This window comes from Protopterus annectens, chromosome 11.part0, assembly GCF_019279795.1.
Source record: "Protopterus annectens isolate FY-2018-M chromosome 11.part0, PAN1.0, whole genome shotgun sequence".
Lineage (NCBI taxonomy): Eukaryota > Metazoa > Chordata > Ceratodontiformes > Protopteridae > Protopterus > Protopterus annectens.
Genome location: NC_056745.1, coordinates 736,664,834 through 736,679,476, shown reverse-complemented (window position 1 = coordinate 736,679,476; position 14,643 = coordinate 736,664,834). Strand labels below are relative to the sequence as shown.

The window sequence follows — 14,643 nt, the reverse complement described above, 5'->3', positions numbered from 1 at the left end:
GTCTCCTGCAGCCCCCCTTTGATTTGAAGTCACCAGCCACCACTGCACGAGGGACTTGGTCACCCAGGTTGATAGCAACCTGACTTTTGACCACCATGTTGCCTCAGTTGTACAGAAAGCTTTCTACATGGTCCACCTCATAAATAAGGGTATTTCATCCAGGAACAAGGAGGACATAATCTCCCTGTATTCCTCCCTTATCAGACTCATTATAGAGTACAGTGCCCCCTTCAGCATGTACCTCGCCAAGCACATGCAGCAGTTGGAGAGACCACAGAGGTTCCTCACCAGGAAAATCCAGGGTGTCAAACACCTATCCTATACAGATAGGCTAAAAGCCCTGTCCGTGTACTCAGTCTCATACAGACTGCTCAGAGGTGACCTGTGTCTGGCATACAAGGCCATTTCAGACCCAGCCTTGATGGAGTTGCAGCATATCCATAAGACAAACTCCACTCATGTAACCCACACGCAAGGCATTAACCTGGTTTGTGACATTAATAGAACTTGTTGGTGGGATAGATTTGTGTCCCAAAGACTCCCCCATCTGTGGAATAGACTGCCTCTCCATGTCAAGCAGAGTACCTCTCTAGCCCTCTTTAAAAGGAACCTGGATGACTGGAAGGGAAATAGAAAATATACCCATGGCATCCCACCTGTGTCCCTGCTGGACAGGGGAAACAGGTGCTGACTGAGGGAACATGGGCGAAATTCTTGGCTAGGCCTATAAGGGCATCTGGACCAATAGCCTAGTATCATCCTATGAACCCAAGAAATACATCTTAGGTATATTGCTATACATCATTACATTCAGAAACACAACATGCGTGTCAGGGGCAGGCTGCACTTGACTTGTACCTTGATTTATGTGCATTTTCCCATATGCCATACCAGCATGACTCATAGTGAATGTATGTATGTCACATCTGCTATAGTTAGACAAATGGCAATATGTATATGAGAATCACCAAATAGACCAGCAAGGCAGAACGGAGTTCAATATTCATTTATTTTGGTACTAAAACAAACTAGTTTCGGCAAAAATTGCCTTCTTCAGTGTAGGACAGTACAGTCAAGTTCCTTGTCCTCATCCATTTAAATACAAACCATGAGCCAATAAGGCAAATAAGCTCATCAATATTAATGAGATGAAAGAAATTTTTTTAAAGAATAATTTCTATAATCACAATATACAGAGTGTGACACTTCAGTGAAAAACAGTGATAATATAGGACATAACAACCATAAATAAAGATAAAGGAATAAAATAAACTTGGAGTAATATGGTATAACATATATATGTAAAAACATATATAGTTTTTGGCCATAAGCAACATTTGTTGCACAGATATTTGTCCATACAAACAATGGTAATTTCACATATCGGCTACCTATATTATATTAATTCAGCAACCCAGACCCCCCCATACCAAAATTACTGCTAATTAACAAACTTTTGTAATCACAATATACAAGGTGTAACGCTTCAATAAAAGGCAGTGGGAATAGAGGACCTAACAACCATAAATAGATATAAGGGAATAAAATAGACTTAGAATGGTGTGGTATAACATATATATGTAAATACATATATAGTTTTATGAACATAAACAACATCTGCTAAACAAATATTGTCCATACAAACAGTAATAATTTCACATGTCAACTACCTATATTATATTAATTCAGCAACCCAGACCCCCCATACCAAAGTTGCTGCTGGTTAGCTGGTTAGCAAACCCATATTGGCTCATGGTTTGTATTTAAATGGATGAGGACAAGGAACTTGACTGTACTGTCCTACACTGAAGAAGGCAATTTTTGCCGAAACTAGTTTGTTTTAGTACCAAAATAAATGAATATTGAACTCCGTTCTGCCTTGCTGGTCTATTTGGTGATTTTGATACTTGGTTTGGACCGTGCATTCCCCCTTGCATAGGATTTGGTTTGCAATATGTATATGAGATCATCATTCTGTTTATTTTCTGCTCAATGTGACACCTATGTGTGTGTCATGAACACCAGTATTTTTATGCATACATACAGTGCATACATTAACCTTCTACCATTGTCAACTTGTGTTTTATTTCATTACTTAATACTATCATTGGAATGGTTGCACAGGTGTACATGATTCTTCTACATATTTCTACATTGTCACAGGTATGTACAATGCCATTTTAAGCATTAATATTATTTTTAAATACATATAAGGCAATGCCAGCTTCAGAATTCTTTAACCTGCATGCATGCTATGACACTGATCATGATGATGTAATTACTGTTAATCACTCCCTCAGTATACATTCCAATGGCAAACTAATTCAATACACTTGCCACACGTGTAGCTAGGCATTGTCAATACAATCATGTGAGTGACACAGTTATTAATGATCATGCCACAAAACATGTATAATAGCAACTGTGAGTGTAATAATATGTTAATATACAACACATGGTTGGCTAATATATGTTTAAATGTATAGTAACCTTTGCATGGTTACAACCGACAGCAAACAGAACAGAAATATCCTTTTCTGCTGATCATGATACAACGGCTGTAGGGTTCATTGATTTGTGCTTATACATGATGAACTTGAAACTATAGCATATTGTGGTTTACAATAGATACCTTTCTGTAAACACATCTGATACGCAATAACTGCAGACTGTGAAAATGTACACTAATGTAGCTACTGTCCTTTCTAACTGTTCTCTGAAACCAGCATTTAATACATATGTATCACATTTATTTCTCTTTGTTACTCTGTTGCTTTGTGTACCTCTTACATCATTTGACAGCATTTCCATTTTTATTCATGTACATGGGGTAAACAGCTAACAGGACAGTACATCAATCTGAAGAATTATTTCTGAACAAAACACTCTGTGCAATAACCACATCTATTACCTAAATGCAGTTTCCCCATATAGTTTCCCCTGCTTCTAATTTGTTTGCTAATCCCTTATATCTGAGCACAATTTCCCCATTTAGCTTCCCCCTTCTTGTTTGCAAAGTAATCCTTATATCTTACTACAGTTTCCCCATTTAGCTTCCACATTCTTGTTTGTGCACTAATTCCTTATATCTGAAAACAGTTTCCATGTTTAGTTTCATCCCTTTCTTGTTTGTGCAGTAATCCTTATATCTGAGTAGAGTTTCCGTGATTAACTTCCTTCCTTCTTCTTGCTTGTGCACCAAGTCCTTATATGTGTACAGTTTCCCCATTTAGTTTCACCTGCTTCTTGTTTGTGAACTAATTTCTTATATCGGAGTACAATTTCCCCATTTAGTTTCCTCCTCCTTGTTTGTGCACTAATTCCTTATGTCTGAGTACAGGTCGGCCGCCCGGGCGACGCAGATCCCCATTCCCCCTCCAGGGGATAGTTTCCCCATTTAGTTTCCCCTGCTTCTTGTTTGTGCACTAATCCCTATATTTTAACTTCCTCTGCATCTTAATTCTTTCATTAAAGTTGACCTTGCCTTGTATTATGCTGTCTGTGCCTGCAGGCAATGCTTTTGTTTACATTGTGTGCTCGAGCATACATGTACTTTTTCATGGCTGCTAATACTTGTGCTGGCCATGCATAGCTGCTACTAAACATGTAGGCTTCTGTACCAGCATGCGTATTCAGTGAGCATTGCTGCTTATTGTGCTAACATACACAAATTGTGTAGGCTTAATGCAAAGTGTACATGCTTGTTAATGAATCCTAGGGAATCATCATTCATCCCCATGTTTACATTTCAGAGTGAGCCTTTACCAAAATGGGGAGCACAATGAATGGCATCCCTCCCTCACAGTAGCTGGCTCTTCATTTTGGTTGTTAGCTAGGGTACCTTATATGCAGAATCTGTATATCTCTCTTTTATCCATGATGCTTTATGCCAGGTACTCTGGATTCATCCTAAAAGCACGTGAAAGGGAATTGGTAAGCCTCCATACTAGTGCATGAATATGTGTGTGTGTATATGAACTGCTTACCATTTGACAAAGATTCATTCATCTGCTGCTTCACACATGCTTTGATTATCCACTTAGTCTACTTCAGAGATAATAGGAACCACCAGACCCAGACTGTAGACCTACTCTGAATTGGTGCAAAGCAAAGAAATTCATCCTGTGTGGGGTGCCAGTCTATGACTTGATACCTATGTAAATAAACAGACACACACATATTTCTACACACACACACACACACACACACACACACACACACACACACACACACACACACACACACACACATATATATATGTGTGTGTGTGTTTATGTTGACATAGTCTCAGGAGCACATTTTAATTTTTTTATCTGTCTAAAATTTGAAAGAAAACAAAATATCTGGTTTGCAATATGGTCACAAGTACAGATGTTCTACCATTCATGTAAAACATTTTAACATGCAGCTAAATTAGTACTACATATTAAAAAGTATAAGACTGAGCAAACCCATAATTTACTGTTTGTCAAACTTACAAGAGTCCAGTAGTAACTTCTGACCACTCATCAATGTGCTGTTTACAGATATCTTTATAGAAATCAATTTTATTGGGGCTATGATGTTTTTCATCAGTTCAGAATCTCACAGTTTGAACAGACACTGGAGGTTTAAGCTGGTTTTCTTTGTGGAAAATGATATAAAGTGTTCTTTTCCTAAACTGAATCTGACCTTTCTGTAAATGTGTATTTAATTTTGCTCAAGTATCTTCAAATCCTGTTTAGAGTCAAACATAACTCTTTATATTAAGTTAAAAATAAAATAAAAAAGGATATTAAGCAGCAGACAATCTTACTCTGGCAAACATTTTGTCTTACTCCTTTAACCTTATTAGTTGGTCTTGCAAGCCATTCATTTAATCTTTTCTGTTTTCCCATCAAGATTTGACGTTATATTGTTCCAGCATTATTTTGGCAGTTTCTCACCATATATCTTTTGTGGTCTGAATCACAGCCTGAGGAAGTTTATTATATTTGTTGCTTCCAAAGTAAACATGCCAGTTTTGCTTTATAAAAGCTGATAGTCTCTTATTTGGGCTACCTTGTACAGTTCATAAGAAATAATTTTTGGTTTTAATTTGGCTAACTTTACATCCAGACAAAATCTTCAGTGCTGTATTGGGTTTGGTTTAATGTTTTTTTTTTTTTTTTGCCGCATTGTCTGACATTAAAGTCTTAAATATATTAGTTTTGAAACTGCTTAATGTCTGCATAGTTTTGATATGGACATCTGCCTAATGTCTGTCTGATTTCCTGTGAGGGATATTTTACCAAAAGTTATGTTCAATTTTAATTTGAGTGCACATCAGACTTGGTACCCAGGAACTTAAAATTTGCAGTCTTCTCAAAAATGGGCCTTTTAATACACTTTCTCTTTCTTGCTTTATTTCCAGATGTCACTGATTTTGTTCTTTTTACATGCGATTCTGTTACTTAGTTTGTTCCTTGCAATGCTTCATCCCTTTTTCAGTTGGAGTATGTGATGTACTTCTTTTTTTCTACGAATCTTGTTGCATATTGGGTGCCAACAATCAAGCTTCCTTCTAGGGGACTCTGCCCATTTTTGCCCCCATAATAGGGATTTCCTTCAGTAAAGTACAAGTGCCAGAGCTATCTGTAGAGGCTGTCCTGCAGACAGCCATACGGTTGCTTGTATCTTCACTGGCATTTCACCAATGATGGTATGTGCAAGGTCTAACCCTTCCTTCTGGGTGGGTGGGGGGAAATGATATATCACTACAGGGACCTGTAATACCTTTCCACTCTGACTGCACACACTCTCATACACTTGCTAATGAAGTTTACCACCAGGCACTGGCTTGATGAGTTGAAAGCCTGCCCAGGATAAACACTGTGACACCCTCTGAGGGATAATGGCTGCATGCATCCTGCCTCCCCAACTTTCCCCAAAGATGGGCATGTCCATTCTCCCTTGCCAGCTTTGTCAAGCATTAGAGCACTAATCAAACTCAGGTCACCTGAGCCATTGTCGGGGTTTTATCCTATTATACAAATATATCTGTTTAATTCAGTGCAATAAAAAAATCTACATTTAAACTGAAAGTGGAAGTGCCTCATTAGAAACTATGAAAGTGACCAGAGGTATCCCTCAGAGCTTAATGCAAGTATCTGCCCTGTTTTGGCATTTACTTCTCTAAGCAGAGAGCCATGACCTTTGGCTAACATAGTCTGCAGGTGACTGCAAAGCTGGTGTTGTTGTGTGCTAAAAATGCACTCAAACTAAATGCTAAAAAGTGTAATATTATCACTTTCTGGAGTCTCCTATTCACACTGCATAGACAGCACAACACTACAAAATGAAAATGTAGTCAAGGGCCTAGGTAGATGGGATAATAGATTCATAGGTAGGTACTAGGCTATTTGCCCTAGGGCCTATATAAGCATAGCTAAAAAGGTACCCTGGCTTTTGCCACCCAAGAAAATTATTTTTCTATGCCTCTGTCGAGCAGAGCCACAGAAGTGATCCCCGGGTTGAACTTCCTATCTCCCATCCAATCATCAAGATTTTTCTTGAAGAGTGCTAATGAGGATAGGTTCATAGGTAGCACTTGTATCAAGATTATATCACCCCAGATGGGACTCAAACCCACAATCCCTGGCATAGGAGGCCAATGCCTTATCCATTAGGCCACTGGGGTAATAACTCCCTCTCTTTTGACCATCATGTGATAATGTTTATCAGGAAATCCTTTTACTTGCCAAAAGAAAATCATCAAGGTCTAAAAAGGTAATCAATTTCTTGATTTGGCGAGTTATCAACTACAATGCCAATGCTTAGCTGGCTTTCCCAGTCCCACACACCAGTGAGCCAGTGCCTTACTCTCTCAACTCAAGTAAAGAGGCAAAAAAGCAAAAACACATCATCTTATTGATGTTAGATCAATGCAGACCCCCCACATGTTTTCCACTGAAAAAAACACCAACCAGGTGGCCAGATGCATTACATGCCCCCCGCCCTAGCTATTCAGGTCCTATTTCTGTGCTCTGCCCCCCAACATTCCTTTTTCACATTTTATTAGAAAAAAAGACATTTCTTCTTTTAAACTGTAACAAACTGTTTGCTACAGTTTATACCCTATGGCAGTCATGTTTTAGATAACAAAATCTTCTTTAATCTAAATGGTAACAAACTGTTTGCTACAAATGTAGAAGCAGGTGCTACAGTTTATACCCTACCTGCATGGAAGGTTTTACTTTTTTAACATTTTGTTGCTCAGGTTTGACTGCAAATGTGATACCAGCTTTTAAAAGCTGGTATTGCATTAGAGAGATCCAGATCAGCTGATTATGCCCCCAACACTTTGCACCTGGGGCAGTTGCCCCTCTTGCTTCACCTTAGGTATGCTAATGCCCTTTGGGATGTATCTCATTTAACATATAAACTAGGAAATCCCCAAAAGTTCCTAACCAAAAAGATCAAAGTTGTCAAATACCTGAGCTACTTTTTGAGGCTGGAAGCTCTATCTCTTCATTCAGTGTCTTACATACCTTTCAGGGGACATCTTTGCCTTGCTTACTGTGTGATTAGAAATCTGATTGTCCTGGATCTCCTGTTTCTCTATAGGTCCAGTACCTCTACAAATACTGGAACAGGGTACTTAAAATCTTCATCAGCTGATAAATGTTGGAGGACAGGTTCATATCTCAGCACCTCCTAACCTCTGGAACTATCCTTACACATTAAGCAGTTCAATTCACTATCTTCCTTTAATCATAAGCTAGATGACTAGATGGGTACCCACAAATTAACTTTGGTTTTGAATGGTATGGCCCTCCTGGAGAAAGGAGGTGTGACCTGAAGGAGGGTACCAGTAAGGTGTGAATGGTTATGAGAATCAGAGGTCTTGCAATATCTATGAATTTAAATTTACTGGCCTGATTTTTTTCCAGTAGTTAATAGTCATCTTTTGTGAAATAATGCCATTCTCACATTGTACTGTTCTGTCAGATGCATGCCACCATATAGCTAATATTACCGATGCCGTCTGGAGTTCTGCAAGTGAAAAACTATATATAATCATATAATAACAATAACAACAGACTACTATAGTATATATTTATGATAATAATAAAATAAAAAAGTGTAGGCACACATGACCACATACCAGTTCTGCAAGGAAGCTATAACTCAGAGTATTTTGAAGTGGGATGGTGGAAGAGGATCTTTTTATGCAAGGGTCTCTTGCTCTCTGTCTCAGAGGTTTACTCCTATAAACTATATCATATTTCTTCAGTATGTAGCCATATTTTGAGCAGTATTATTCTTCCCTTTTCAGGGTGAACAGTATAACATAGGATCACTTAAAGAAATGTCCTGCCAAAACCTGTCCTCTCCTTGGGATGGATATCTTACTGATATTGTTTCAGGGCTGTGTGGGGAGGAATCCAAGTAAGCAGCTCTCTGTTTACTGAATGAGCTGCACAGGGATACATGGGCATCAGTGGCACCATCAAGTGTCACTTTCTATCTGTTGTAACAAAAGATAATATAATGTACAAGTCATGTAGATGGACTCTCTTTAGCCTCTGGAAGTATGAAATGAAAAAAAAAGCATACAACTGCATATCTTTTCTCATAGCTTTGCAATGTTTTGTGGCCAGGAAACTATATAAAGCAACATGAATACATTTAACATGCAGACAAGTTTACTTATGGGCAAACATGTTCTGCAAAATTGTGTAGCCAGCCACAATAACCACCAGGGCTACCATTAAGGCAATGACTGCAGTACTAACACATTATAGAAAAGTGTACTCAGTGCAATGCACAGCACATGTTGTTTGCATACTGAAATAATTTTTTGTAGTGATCATCATGAGTACAAAGACTGCATTATAAATGCAGTAGTCTGGGGAAGTTGTATGTATTGAAAAGGGCCACAGATATGAATGGCAGGAATGAAGAAATTGGAAGATGAAAAGTGAAACATGGTAATGTATACCAGATAAGGGCATGCATGTGTACCCCAAAGGAAAGACAGTTGTACCATAAGTAGTAATCACATATGTACATAAGACAGTATGCACTGCTGTTTACACCTCCCCTGTGTGAGTATATTCATACCATCACAGTTACTGTATATTATGTGACTGCCACACAAGGTCACACAGCAATGGAAATGATTGATTGTGATATATAAACACCTTTACATGATCACTGGAGAGGACATTTAGCAATGACTGTATAAATAATAGAGGGTATCTGCATATTTTGAAGATGTGCAAAAATGACTTGCTTGGGTATTAATGTAATGTTGGCATAGCTTTCAACCAATCGGGACACATAGCAACAGGCTCATGGACAATAGTAGACATAAGCATGTACAGTCTTGGAAAATATCAGAATAATATGTGACTGAGAGTTATTACACATGTTCTGCATGAACACACAATGTAATGATGTGTCAGTAATCTATAAAGGGAATCAAGCACACCTTCCTCAGAAAGGAAGAGGGACACTGTTATACCTGCAGTTTAAATTATGAGCAATCCAGACAAGTTGGGAGGTTTGCATGACACATATATGCCACAATCCACACTTGCAAGAATGTAACCCATGCCATTAATGTTGCCAATAAGCTGTGGCTTTCCTACATGCATGACAGGAAGCTGTATCACACATGCATCTTGTGGAACACCTTGAAGGGAAGTCTGTACTGTCAACTCTTAATGGTTATGTATCACAATGAATACTTATGTATGACCAAAAAGGTATGTGGAAGCTCACTGGGGCAAAAGTGATACACTTGAGTAAATCATCCATGGAAGATGTGTGGTGAGGTACATGCAAAGATGAGCATTGTGCTCAATCATTGGTGTGATAAGGGCTTAGAAAAATGGGATTATAACCTTTGATGTGGATGGCCTGATACATACAAGGGATTTGTCACTACTGTGGTCACATGCTGGTGTATGTTCTGCTGACTATCTACCTGAGTACCCAAGTAACATACCATTTGGTCTGCTCATAGGTGTGTTTTCTCTATGTTGTAATGAGCCTGTGTATTTGCTTTTAAAAAGGGACTAATTATGTTTTTTGTTCATCTAGTGTGTCTCCATGGTTTGGCAACAATCATTTGTGTGGGAAAATATTTTCTGTAGTATATCAATAGTGTTCTGGGATTCAATAATTGTCCACAATTTGCAGTTGTCCACAAAGATGGTTAGACAAAGGATGTCTAAGTTTGTCTTGACTTCTGAGACTTAAATAATGAACAGGAAAGGGCCTAGTACAAAACCCTAAGGTATGGACCCGGTTACTGGAGTCTTGATAGAGGTAACTTCACACACTTTGACATTAGTGTGTCCTGTCTGTGATCTATTTGTCTACCCACTTTGTGACATAGGTGTTTATGGCCACTTGAGACTGTTTCTCTGTAATATCCGAGTGTGAATTTGTGTCAAATGCCTTGGCCAGGTCAAATTATGTAGAAGACAATCTTTTCCTCATGCATGCCCTTGGTGATGATCTTGAAGATATCAACCAGATTTAACAGATATGATGTAGCCTTAATGAATCAAAAAATGGGTTGGATACACAGTCAAGAGATTACTTGCATCCTTTTTGATAAGGTTCATGATGAGTCTTTGGTCTGCCTCACATATGAGGAGAGTCAGGATTATGGGTCTATAATTCCCTGCATCAGGTGATGGTCCTCCCTTGTTCAGATGGATGACTGTTGCTGTACACTCTTCTCCCAGAACATAGGCTGTATTTAAGTAGAGATCCAAGTGTGTTTGCTATTTCAAGTTTTAAGTTATTGTATAGGCAACTTGGGATGTTGCAGGGCACATTAATTCTGTATTTTTACCTTAGTGCACAGATGAGCTGCTCTCCTGAAAAAAAATAAACTGAGCAATGTTTGCATGTATACTTTAGCTGATGGCCACTGGGGACAGGGGAGTGCATTTTGAGGCAAACTGTCAGCTTGCAGATTGTCTGTTTTCTCTGGATGAATATGGGTTCTATGGGCTCTATGTTAAAGATTCTTCTAAGTGGTAGTGAAATGAAAAGAGATTCAAAAGATAATACAATAAATATAATGTAACACCAACCACATGCACAGCAGTACACTGGGTCAGATTTCAAAATTACACCTGTGTAGGTGTACAAGATGGATTCCATACAATGTAACATGAGCACCCCCACAGATGTCTGATTTTAACAGTGTCACATTGCACTTTATAGATTATTATACCATCATTGCATGCTGAGAAGAAAATGTTAGGAGAAATGTCTGACATGGATATGTAGTTTGGTGTACAATTGTCTCACCAACATCATTTGAATATCTTGTTACAGAAGCTGGAGAATACAGTATTTAATGTTAGTGCCATACCACAAGTTTGGCTTAAATAGTGCACATTATAGAGGATGAAATCATCAGTGTATGTTAACAAGAAGATGCTCGAAGGACTGACTGACATAGCTGTGGACTCGCATGCCATTCTAAAATTGCCATCAGGCTGATAGATAAAGAGTGCGCGCGCGCGCGCACACACACACACACACACTCACACACTCACACACACACACACACACACACACACACACACACACACACACACACACACACACACACACAATTTGCCTGTAGTGAGATTAGATATCCTACCTATCAACAGAACACAGTACATAGCACAAGTCTGGCTTTCATAGTGTCAGACAACACTTTATAGCTGATGACACCAGCAGTATCTGGTGAGAAGAAGATGGAAGTAGGAGTGTTTCATATGCTGTTCTAAATTGGTCACCAGAATGTGAACTAACTGAACACAAACACATCAGTTGACCACAGTGAGAGTAGAACCCCCACCTAGCTATCTACAGAACACAGTACTTAATACAAGTATTACAGCACAAGTCTGGCTTTCTTCACCAGTTGACTACAGTGAGACTAGAACCCCTACCTATCTACAGGTCACAGTACTTAATGCAAGTACCACATCACAAGACTGGCTTTTATAGTGTTAGACTACATTTTATAGATGATGACATCAACAGTGTCTGGTGAGAAGAAGATGGTAGTAGGAGTGTCTCACATACTGCTCTAAAATTGTCTCTAGAATGTGAGCCAAGTGAACACAAACACACACCAGTTGACTGCAGTGAGATTACAACCCCAATGTAACTAGTTACACAAGCTAGTTCTTAAGGCAACCACCACAGCACAAGTCTGACTTTTATACTCTGGATAATTTATAGCAGATACATCATCACTGTATGCTTGGGAGATGATGTTGGGAGGCCTGTATGAAGTGGATGTGTAGGCATGTACAACTGTCAAAATATTTGTTCTCCATGGGATGGATTTTTGACAATAGGATACAGACTCATGCTCTTATGACTATGCACACACATTTACACATACGTACAGACACACACATAATGTGGATGTTGTGGTAAGTTTAACCTACACCCAACTATTTTGTTCCCATCTGCAGAGCACAGTAGTTAATAACTGCACCATCCGTGAGATATGCTTTTGCCTTGTCATACTGGTCTTTAAAGATAATGAGATCATTATTTGTATTCGTTCACTTTCCTCTATGCAAATGTGCTAAGTGGCAAGGCATGGCAGTCAGCACTTTGGACAGTACTGAGTATAGGAAAAAACACCTGCTACCTAGCTTTCCATGTGGCAGCAGGTGTAAGCACAAAGAGTTCATATTTTGAGGACAAATGACACAGGGCTTGAATCCAACTCAATGTAATTTTTTTACTGTTTTCAGGATGGAATTGCATAAGTAAATGTGATATCTTTTTGCAAATGTGAGAGGCAATGACTAGAGTGAAGTTCTGTATAAAGATGAACATCAGTCAATTGATTTATGTCAACAATACATATATGGATTTGAATTTTTATAAATTTGGCAGCCTAAATAAATGTTGGATTAAATTTTTAAAACTAGTGCCTTTACTCTGTTTTAACTGTGTATTTCTTTAGTGCAGTGAGTTCAAACAGCTTCATGTGGAGGTAACTGCATTATGCCATAGGACATGAAAAGCCATTCACCATATAGTGGCATTGCCAAATGCCATGAAAATGCAGAGGTCAAAAACTGAAGGCCTTTATTATGAATTTATTATTTATGTGTTTGATGTGTGATTCTATTTTTGACCAGATTAAAGGTGTGAAAATGGGGTAGATAGGAAAGTGGCAAAATGGGGAGTATGCTGGGGGAAGAACAAAGGGAAAGCAATATAGGAATTTTCAGGAGGGAATTAGGAAAGAATCATAGATATCCACTTCTTTAACAGTGTAATATGAACATGGATAGAAAATTGGAAGAATTTGGACTGTCACCACAACACAAATGGATGACAACAACGCAATGATGTTGTATAGCCAATTAGACTAATCAATTGTGTTGAGAAGACACATGTCCAAAGTGGAGAGCTATGTATGGGACAATTTTTTTGTGGGACAGGTGCCCCATTTTTTTATTTTATTTTATTTCAACAAGAGAGGAATATTGGGTAAGGGATGTAGGTATGTCAAGGTCAGGTAGGTAGTGTAGGTGAGGATGCAGATAAAGAGGACAAACAAGACAGAGATAGGGATGGTGAAGGACACAAAAGGCTGGGGGACACCGTTATTAGGGATAGGGAGGGGAGATAGGAGGCCCATGCCCATCAAGCATGGAGACATTGAGAATCCAGTACTTGCCATCAGAACTGTCATCACTGTCCCCTTTCTTTACCTTCCAATTGTAGTGGTTGACATTTTTGTTTTCTTAGCATTCCAATGAGCATCTTCTTCATATGGCTGTGGCGTGCACCAGTGGTCCCTTCCCTGACATCATGTACCATGTCTTTCAGCTACTGGAGGGTGACAAAATCCCCACCTCCACTAATACTCCCAGGGGATAGCACTGCACCAGCTGTTGGGGTAATACTACCTGATGTTGAGGGGCCAGGTAGTGCAGAGGAGCAGAGGCTGTACTGCCAGTTTGTGTCCCAGATGTGCTGCGGCGGTGCAGCAGCCATTGGAGGATGGCAGGCTGAGCCACAATGGTTCGCCTACCTCCCTGTGCTGGAAATCATTTTGTTAGTTGTCAGAAAATTATGACATCAGAATGTTGTGATCACACATATAAAAATAAAAAAGAAAGATAAGGGGTGGGGTAAGAGAAAAAAAGAAAAAATAATGATAAACGTACAATGAATTATTACAGTACAAATATATTTTTGCTTTTAAGTTGACTATACTACTTAAAAGCAAAATAGGACTGAGAATTGTTCCAAATACTCCTTGTAATATGCATATATTGCATATATGCTTTAAAAAATAATACAGATTAAGTAACATGGCATTTATATCAGCTTTTTTGAAATTAATATGTATATTTTTTTATTATTTTACTATGCATTTGTTACTTGTGGAATTTAAACCCACAACATTTGAATACACTATTACAATGAGTTCTTCGAATAACTTGAGCTAAAGAATGAAGCATGTGTGTTTGATTTTACAGTTAAGATATGCATAGTTAATTTGCTACTAATGTGTAGAAGAGCAATATGTTTAACAAAATAAAAATTACTTTGTGCTGCATACATACCCCTTGCTTCTCTGTCTTTCTAAGTGTTCAGCATGGGCCTCCCTGATTGATGAAATCT

At 38.6% G+C, this 14,643-nt stretch overlaps 1 non-coding gene across 1 annotated transcript; it reads right to left on the bottom strand.

Moving 5' to 3' along the window:
• Positions 1-6,585: 6,585 nt before the first annotated feature.
• TRNAR-CCU lies at positions 6,586-6,658 on the bottom strand. The gene has a single exon. It is a non-coding gene; the product is annotated as a tRNA-Arg (tRNA).
• Positions 6,659-14,643: the final 7,985 nt, after the last annotated feature.